Genomic DNA, 9,310 nt, shown 5'->3' with positions numbered 1-9,310 from the left:
CACTGAACATCAACTCATCGGTCCACTCTTGCAATAAACTGCACAGGTTAACCATTGCACAGCACAAGGGTAAAACAAGCTCTCTTTTCGAGACCACAGATTAGGATCAGGCATGTGAGTCCATGTGGTCTTTAGAAGTTAAAATGTCCTGCTGATGAACTTGTAATTTTGAAAGATTTCAGGATTTTTTCAGGGCTGTGCTTGGAGACTTTGAAGGCTTGGAGAATTTGAAAGCTGACAGCTGCAAAGTGGTGGAGGAAATCAGCGGGGCGAAAAATTAGTTATTGAAGGGGATGGAAAGGGAGTGGCCAAGGGAGGAACAAATAAACCTTCAAAATAAAATTTTGAGGTGACTAGTGAGGTGCTTCAAAAATTGGGTTTGATTGACCTTAATTAATTTGTAATGATTTGGTCAGGAAGCATGTTGGAAGATGTGTCAGGGAGGGCTCAGATGAGGAGGAGGATCGAAGTATCCTGGAGGAATTGAATGCGCTAGAATAATAGAAGTGAGATTAAATTTAATCTTATGAAGTGCAAGAGCATGCACTCTGGTATTAATAAACAAGGATCTTTGCTGTAAGAATCCCTGGGAAAAGAGAAGGAGCAGTGAATTAATTGTAGATGGCTGATCTACAGGTGTGGTGAACTATGAAAAAAAGACACAACTGCCTTTTTAGGGTGGATGGGTCAGGCACTTCCAGAATTGAGTTATTAGCATGTGTATGTGTATGAAGATCTACTGCTGGACTTAAAACATTAGCACAATCAACTAACTCCCTACTGCCCTAAGTAGAACTGCTTCCCTGTGAATATTTTAGGGAGCTTTCTTGAATGGTTCAGCTATCAAAGATTTTCTCTGCTTTTGCTCTACACATTCAGCCTTTCAAAGTCCAGGGCTTAAGCTATAGAAAACATCCTCAGATCAGTTCAATGAGAATTGGCTGGTCACACAGTGCCACTGCTCCTTGGTTTCAAATGTCAATTCTGGTAACTGCCAAATATACATGAAATATTTTCACCTATCTGTGCTGCTTTGAAAAGATCGTGGGGGAAGGTGCACCTTCAACTGGTAAAAAAATTAAAGATGCTGACTTGGGAAAATCATCCTGTGCAGATGTGGTCAGCTTTGGGGATGCTTTGGAGAGGACTTGGGAGCTCAGCATTTCCATTTCTTCTGATTCTAGTCCCATATTCCACTAGTTGTTAGCTACTTAACAACTGTGTTTCATTACATTACTGATGAAAGGATTTAAATTACTGATGAGAGGGTTCTACTTCCATAAGAAGGATTTTAAGGCAACGGCGAGATGATGAACTAAATAGCCACAAGGAGACTTTTCCAATCCTATTTTCTTGGGTCACAAACACATTAGGCTGTGTCTTCTGAAACTTAGATATTCCTATACAGCATCACACAATCTTTCCTTGCAGCAAAGCTGGTAAGAACAGAGGGAGAGGGGTTTTGGAGACTTTATTCCTTCATGCATCTATGCAGTGAGTCAGGTGCATGACACAGTGCTCTGTGCCTTCCACGGCCTTAGTTAACATGGATCCCACTCTGCACGGCTTGAGGGCTGTGGAAATAGCTAAAAGCTTCAAAGAAAATCTAAAAAGCAGCTATTCCATTTGTTTTGATAGCAGTGAAAAGGTACTTGGGGGTTGGGATGTCTGGCTGCTGTCACAGCCCTCAGCGCAGAGGAGACTGGGGTCTTCAAGCTGTTTTTTCCAAGATACATCATAGGGAGTTTGGGTACTTTCTCATGTATGAAGTGTCTATTTGGTGCTGTGCAGAGCAAAATGGTCCCAGGTCAGGTACTCATGAGCATAGGGTGCTCTTCGGGTAACATCTCTGTTAGTAGTGGTGGCTGGCATCAAGTATTCTACATGGGCAACACCTAGTTCATTAGCATGGTCCAATTATTAAAAAATTATCTTTCTGAAATCTAACACCTTAAGAAAAGTTGATAGCAAATCAAATCACAAATAACACTCTGAACACTCGTCATCTGAATCCTCACTACTTCGTGTTTAGATAGGCTTTTAATGAAATAGAGGGGCTGCTGCGAATTTGCTCTGGGATGTATTTAAGATTTCTCTGCAGATATTCAGTGGCCCTTATATCTGTCTATTCTTTGTCACTTTCTGTAATTGCTTCCTATGATTATGATTATTGTTGTTATTAACCTTATTACTGAAACTGGGACTTCTGCAAATAATACCTGGTTGCAAAATCCAGGCCCCAGGAAAATAATTGGGATTTGGTCGATGGAGCCCAGGGTACTGTTTGAGAACCCCTGCATTGTAAATGGGTCCTTTTCTATTTCTAGCCTGGATTTTTGTGAGACAAAACATGTCCTGGAAGCTAAACCCCTTTCATCTGAATAAGGAGATAATTTCTTTATATATTCTCCGTCTTAAAGACTGCTACAAACCAGCCTCTGCAAAGCGAGCTCCTACTGCTGTAAACCTTTCAGACTGCTTAAAGCTGCTAGCTTATTGGAAAGGGCTTGTTTTCATTCACTAAGGTCAGGAAAATTCATGGATTGCATCAAAACAGGGAAGATGTGGTTGTTCCCAGGTCTTGCCTGTGTTACTGTTAATCAGCCATATCCAGAGGGAGGATGCACGTCGCCTTTAATGGGGGTGAGAAGAGGAGGAATGTAATCATCCCTCATCAGTGAGACCCTCAATCACTGCACTTCAAACAGCTGGGGGTACATAACCTCATCTTCATTTGGAAATTTTAGTACCTTTTCTCTTAGCTGCCTCCATTTTATGCCTTTTTTTTTTTTCCTCATAAATTTTTATGATTTTTTTTTAAAGGAGAATTTATGGACGAAATGGCAGAGACCGTGTGAAATGTGGAAGAGCTAAAAGGCTATCACGGTGGTAAATGAGGCTAAATGGTTCTCTACCACCAGCTGTTCAGAGTTCAGTGATTGAGTCTAACTGACAAGAAATAATTACCCCCTCTCAGAGAGGTGAAATGGGTCCTCACACTGAATGCTGCTGATGAAGGGGCTGTCCCAGGAGAAGGCAGGATCCTTTCCGACAGTTTCTATGCCTACATCTTGGTTGCTTAAACCCCCCGTGAGCATCTTGCACTAAGGTTTTTCTTGCATAGGGTGATGTCCTTCAGTGACTCAGCGTCTCTCTCCTGTTCTTCTGGTCCCAGGGAGGTTCAAAACCTTGACACAACATCTTTCAGGGATAAGCCCTGTGCCAAAATATTCCCTGCATTATTGATTAAAACTGGTGAGTGTCTCTTAGCCCTTTTATTTCAAAGCAAGAGCCCTTGTGTTTCTTGTTGCAAAGATGTCCATTAAGATCTAAAAGCACCTTTCTTTTTTCTTTTTCTTTTCTAATCAATTGCAGGGAACAAATATGATGAGTGCATTTGTTTGCAGACTGGAATGGGGGAATACCTTGACTTAGATAGGGGAAGGAATGGCTTTGCAGTGCTCCAGTGTGAAACCTGTATCCTCAAAGATCACAGTGAAGCCAAAGACTTAAAAACAAACAAACAAACAAAAAAAGAACCACAACAAACAAACAAAAGCGACAACAACAACAAAAACAAACAAACCACAAATCAAACCTTAATATTTGAACATACAAGAAACATGAAATGAGACACAAAAACAAGCATGATGGTAATGGCTTGAATGCCACTATGTTTCTCTGGCTTTATTATTGATGAGGATTCAAACACTTTGGATGCATTGAAACAGATGACTAAATTAACAGTTATTGTGCAAGAGCCCACCCAGGTCTGTGCTGTGTACTGCACAAGCAAAACCAAATACTACAGATACTATCTCAGGTCAGCTCAGGAGGGCGGGAGGATGCTCTGGTCGCAGCCTGACAATGTTCTGTTGCCATCACTCACCTAGTTTCTTTAGAAGATGATGACCGTGATCAACAGAGGCTGCCATGAGCCACCATGGTGCAAACAGCTTGGTGGAGCCTCAGCAGTGAAGGAACAACTCAGTGAGGCTCTGCATCACTCCCTGTTTCATTGCTCCTCTTTTAAGTGGCTGTTTTGGATGAGTCGCCGCATTTTGAGACAAGAATTTCACCCATGAATTGGTTGATGTACTGTGGGTTGTAACAGGCCATTTAGTGTGCATGCAGCATGTCACCAGTTTGACCTCCTGATGTGAACTGCTGCCTTCTTAGCTTCTTCCCCTGCGGTTTGGTCTCAGAAGGAGATGAGCTGGACACCAGTGACAGCCCCTGGCTGACACTGGTGATTTTCATCGGAGGGTGCATCTCCCCCAAGCTGGGGGAGAAAAACTGCGGCATCCACCGAGCACCTTCTCTCTGCTGCACTGGCAGTATCTCTTTTGGTAGGCAAGGAGCCACTTGTTTTTATTTGCTGGGAAAGGGAAGGGTTAATAAATGTGTCTGGGAGCTGCTACATCCTCACGTTTCCCTCTCCTCCCATGGGAACAGTTAAACAAAGAGGGTGGTTTACTAAGCACAGAAATTCTTGGTTTATGAAGACAGTATAAATAAATAGCCCCCAAAGAACCCCAAAATCCCACCCACAAAACCAGCCAACCCACCAAATGAAAAGACCCAAAGAGGAAAGGCCTCTGTCCTCCCATCCACTATCAGTGCCTCACAAGCACGTGCTCCTGGTCACCAGTGGCTGCCCAGCAGTGCTCCCAGCTTCTCATGTCTGCTAAAAAATAAACATTGAGGACAGGACTTGCCCTTTGTGAACCCACGTTGACTGTGCCTGAAGATTTGCACTATTGTTTAAATGCCTTTCAATAGTACTCAGTGTAATCTAATTGGTAATTTTTCCAGGAACTGAGGTTAGACTAACAGGTCTGGAGTTCCCTGGGTCTTCCCTCTCACCCTTTTTGTAGATTGGGGTAACACTGGCTAGCTTCCAGTCAGCAGGGACTTCCCCAGGCTCCCAGGACCTTTGTTAGATGATTGAGGGGGTTCCTGCCGCAACATCTTCCAGCTCCTTCAGTATTCTGAGATTAATCTCATCAGCCCCATGGACTTGTGAACATTCAGCTGATATAGCTGGTTCTTTACAGTGGAGGAGATGAATCTGACCCAGGATCTCCAGCCAAGGGGGTTTGGCAGCAGGATGAGGAGTCAGGTGGTGATGCTCACCCCAGGGATCAGGAGGAGACCTGAGGGAAGGTGAGAAGAAGAAACCTTCAATGCTGAAGCATGGTCCAGGTAACCAAACACTCTGGTGCAGACACAACCAGAAAGAAATGAGTTTTCCTTCCTTCTGGAAAAAGCGAGTGGTTCAGGCTTCTTCCTTTGTACTCAGCTGCTTCTGTCCTGCCTAAAAATCTCTTTGCAAAGCAGAGGAAGCGGTTGGGGTGACAGGAGTCCCCGGCGCACAGCCCCAGTCAGAGTTTGGGTCACGATGCACCAGTGTGGCTTAACTGATGGGGAAACACAGGTCTCATTCTCACCATCCTCCAGAGTGTCCTTAAATCCCCACCTCCAGGAGCCATGGCATCAACACCCACCCCCTTACAGGTTCCTGTCCATGGGGTCAAGGTCTTGAAGGTGGACATTTTTGAAACATCAAAAACCTGAAAACAAATGAAAAAATGCTGGTATGCTCTGTTCAAATGTCCTGGGTGTTTAAAAGTGCAGAGCAGACAACAGAAGGAATGGGAACCTTCTCTGCAAAGGTGATATTTAGTTACATGATATTCAGGTTTGTTTCCTGAATGAAGGTGTGGTTACCTATGACAGGAAACATGAAACCCAAGCTTCACAGAAGTCCTCAGATTTTTTTTAGGTTGTCTTATGTTGGTGAGTGTATCTTGAGGGAGGATGTGCCAGTATAAGAGACAGAGCAAATGGCTGCTGCCAGCTCTCTAGAAGGTAATAAGAAAGGTGATTTTTGGCCATGGTTGCAAGGACTCATGCTGGGCATGATGGTACACGGGCTTTTCTTCTTCCTCAGCCTCATAAAGTTAATTATTTAAGTCTGGTATATGTCCTTTAACCACACCTTTGCCCATCCCCAGGCCAGCGATTCATGACGCAATTCCCACAGGCACAGAGAGAAATTCTTCCCCTAGGACAGCACCTCCTTCTCCCCTCCTGAACTCTCTGCCCTGTTTGTTCTGCCTCTTCTAGAACAGGCGGTGGGATGAGGGGAGCCCTGGCCCACCTGGGAAGGGGTCCCTCCATCCCGAGAAGAGCCTGAGCCCATCTCTAATCCATTTTGTGGATTAGAAATCCATTTTAAGTGCTTACCTTCCTCTTCCTCCTCCTGCCTCTACAATAAGATTTCACAATGGAGGGACATGGACCCACGTGGAGCAATGGGGCGGGCGGAAGAGATGTCGGGCCAATGGGTTGGAGTGATGCTGATCATGGTGCTGGTCCTGCCAGAGTTTTGCCTGCTCATGCCAAGCCCAGAGGTGCTGGGAGGGGGGTCTGGGCAGGCACTGGTGTGCAGCTGGGTGTGTGGTGGGTGGACAGGCTGCCCAGCCAGATGCTGCCGAGCTCCCTGGGGGGCTGGCAGCGGGCAGGAAAAGGGACGCTGTGTTTCCCACAGGGATATGGTCCTTGTGCTGTTATTAGACACACCCCAGGGAAACACAAAAAAGACCAAAGAACCCCTTGTTGCAGTTTTATACCAGCATTGTTTATACCAAATGTCCCAGAATATTCTCAGAGAACCAGGTTTAACACATGATTTTGGAAAGGGTGTGAAAAAATCTGAGGCCAGACTGAGGCAGAGAAGTAACCAGACTTGAAATCCATTTAGAGGAACTAATTACAAGGTGGGTTTGGTGTGTTTTTTTTTCTTTCTTTTCTTTTTTTTTTTTTTTTCCTGGCATCCCCAGCAAAGTCTTTAGACAGAAGCTTAATGAACAGGCAAGGAAGCAACCAGCTCTGGAAGTGCAGCACGCTGCAGCATGGAGTGGTGGAGAGGATGCTCCTTGCAGGACACATTTCCATGCCGTGGGGTGGCCATGAGCTGGCCACGCTCATGCTCCATGCCAGGAGCCAGGCAGCTGCGACCTGTGACCAGGCAAAGCACCCAGGGAAGCCCGTCACTCTGCTGCTGGCACCGGAGGGGGTGACCTGTGCATGGGAGGTGGCCAGCTTGAGGTGCTCATCTAAAGTAATCTTGAAAGAAAACATTAAATTTGTCCAAAAATTAAGTATTGCACCAAGGCATGTAATTCCAGGTACGCCATGCATGCCACCTCACGATAGCAGAGGAGCTCAAACCCCTCCCAGCACGGGGGCATCCAGACTCAACCTCATCCCCCGTGCTGCCCTCACTGCCCACTGCTGAGGGGCTGCAGTCCATCGTTGGTGTTTGGCCCTCTCTGTCACCATTGTTGATCTGGCTGAAGGAGGCCATGGCAAGATTTGTATGTCCTCAGTCCTTTTACTGGGTTTTAGCATTAGAGGAGAAGGTTCCCCAAACTCTAGTGTCATCTTTGCTGATGGAAGCAAGGACTTTACTGGAGGACTCAGTGGGAACACTGTCCAGCTCACAGCCTTCCTCCAGGTAAGAAACCAAAGTATCATAGAATCATTTAGTTTGGAAAAGACCTTTAAGATCATTGAGTCCAACTGTTAACCTAACACCGCCAAATCCACCACTAAACCATGTCCCTAAGCGCCACATCTACACCTCTGTTAAATACCTCCAGTGATGGTGACTCAACCACTTCCCCAGGCAGACTTTTTCAATGCTTGACAACCCTTTCAGTGAAGAAATTTTATCTAATATCCAATCTAAACCTCCCCTAGAGCAACTTGAGGCCATTCTTCTAGTCCTGTGGCTTGTTACTTGAGTGAAGAGAGTGACACTCACCTCACTACAACCTCCTTTCAGGTAGTTGTAGAGAGCACTAAGGTCTCCTCTCAGCCTCCTTTCCTCCAGATTTATAAAGGAGATCAGATAAAAAACAATAGTTTAAGTCAATTTTGTTGCTCAGTTACAATGTTTGAGGGATGCAGGAGCCTGGCTGATGTGTGGCAGAGGGGAAGGTTAATGCAGGGGAAGGTGGGAAGAATAAGAAGCGATTGCTGCCAGTGGATCCTCTTTACCCACTGGTGAATGGCAGGAAAAACTGTAACACACCATGACCTGAGTTCATCAAGGCCATTTCTTCTCTGTGTTTTTCAGAGCTGAAAATCCCCAGGCCCTGCTGCTGTGTGAAGCTGGTTTTAGGACCAGTGTCAGTAGGTGGTGCTGAGAGGTTGGGCAGGGTGGCAGAGCATCCCCATGCTGCCAGCACGGCCGCATCCAGGGCAGGGGAGCGAGGTCCTGAGTGTCAGCCTAACCTGGAAACAGTGATTTGAACGGTAGCGGGAAAGAGGCATAAAGCCTGCAATGTGATCTCCATCCTGCTGGCTGCTTTCTAAATGAGCTTCATTATACACATAATTAAAGGAAGAGATTTTAATTCTATTTAGCAGTGGTTTAGGGGTATTAATTTCAAGACTAAAGGTACCTGGAGATTAAATGAATTAACTCACAACCAAACCAGGTTAATTGTCATTTTCTTTACCTGGAGTGAAGCTGAAAAAGGGAAGGTTTTGATTCAATAATAACTGTGGATATGTTAAAGAAAACCAAGTTCTTGAACAGAAGGAAGTTCACTATGAGAAATAGTGAATTGGGAACCAAAGTGGACGTGAGCAGAGCTGGGCAGCAGCGGGGGCTCCGGGGGGATGGAGTGGGCATCCCCGGTGGGAAGTGGGGCTGTGACTCAGCCACCCACATTCCTGAGGAGGAAAGGGCCCCAGCTGCTCCCCTGCCCTGCCTGCTTCATTTTGGCTGCCTTTAAATGGATGTCTGTTGTGTAGTTGGATTGGAAGCTTCCAGTTCCTCCCAGGAAGGGCTTAGGGAGCCCGTTAATGTGGGGCTCAGACCCTCTGCCAGGCACATTGGTCCTTGCAAGGATACAGAGATGGGGAAAAGCAAACAGGGAGCCTGGTATTATGTGTTCAATACAGAGCCTGTGCTCGCCCTGGAAGCATCCTGCCCTCTGATCCAAGCACCAACCCAGCAAATTTAACAGAAAATGAAGTGCCAGCATGACAGGCAAATTCATCTTAAATAATTACGGGTTTACAGTTCCAGCTCTCTCTGTCAGCTGCTTCGGAGCATTGCCCGGGCTCGGCGTGTCTGCGGCAGGCTGTGCTGCTGAGCACAGAGACCTGCTCAGGGCTGGGGACAGGTATTTGGGGTGGGGTTTTCGCACTTGCAGGTTTGGTCAGGCAAAGGTCTCTTCATCATACTGGGGAGAAACTGGGCTCTGCTCTGACCAGTGCTCTCTGTATCTCC

The sequence above is a fragment of the Tyto alba genome, unplaced genomic scaffold, assembly GCF_018691265.1.
Source record: "Tyto alba isolate M040663 unplaced genomic scaffold, T.alba_DEE_v4.0 Super-Scaffold_38, whole genome shotgun sequence".
NCBI classification, from domain to species: Eukaryota; Metazoa; Chordata; class Aves; order Strigiformes; family Tytonidae; genus Tyto; species Tyto alba.
This window is presented reverse-complemented; position numbering follows the sequence as displayed.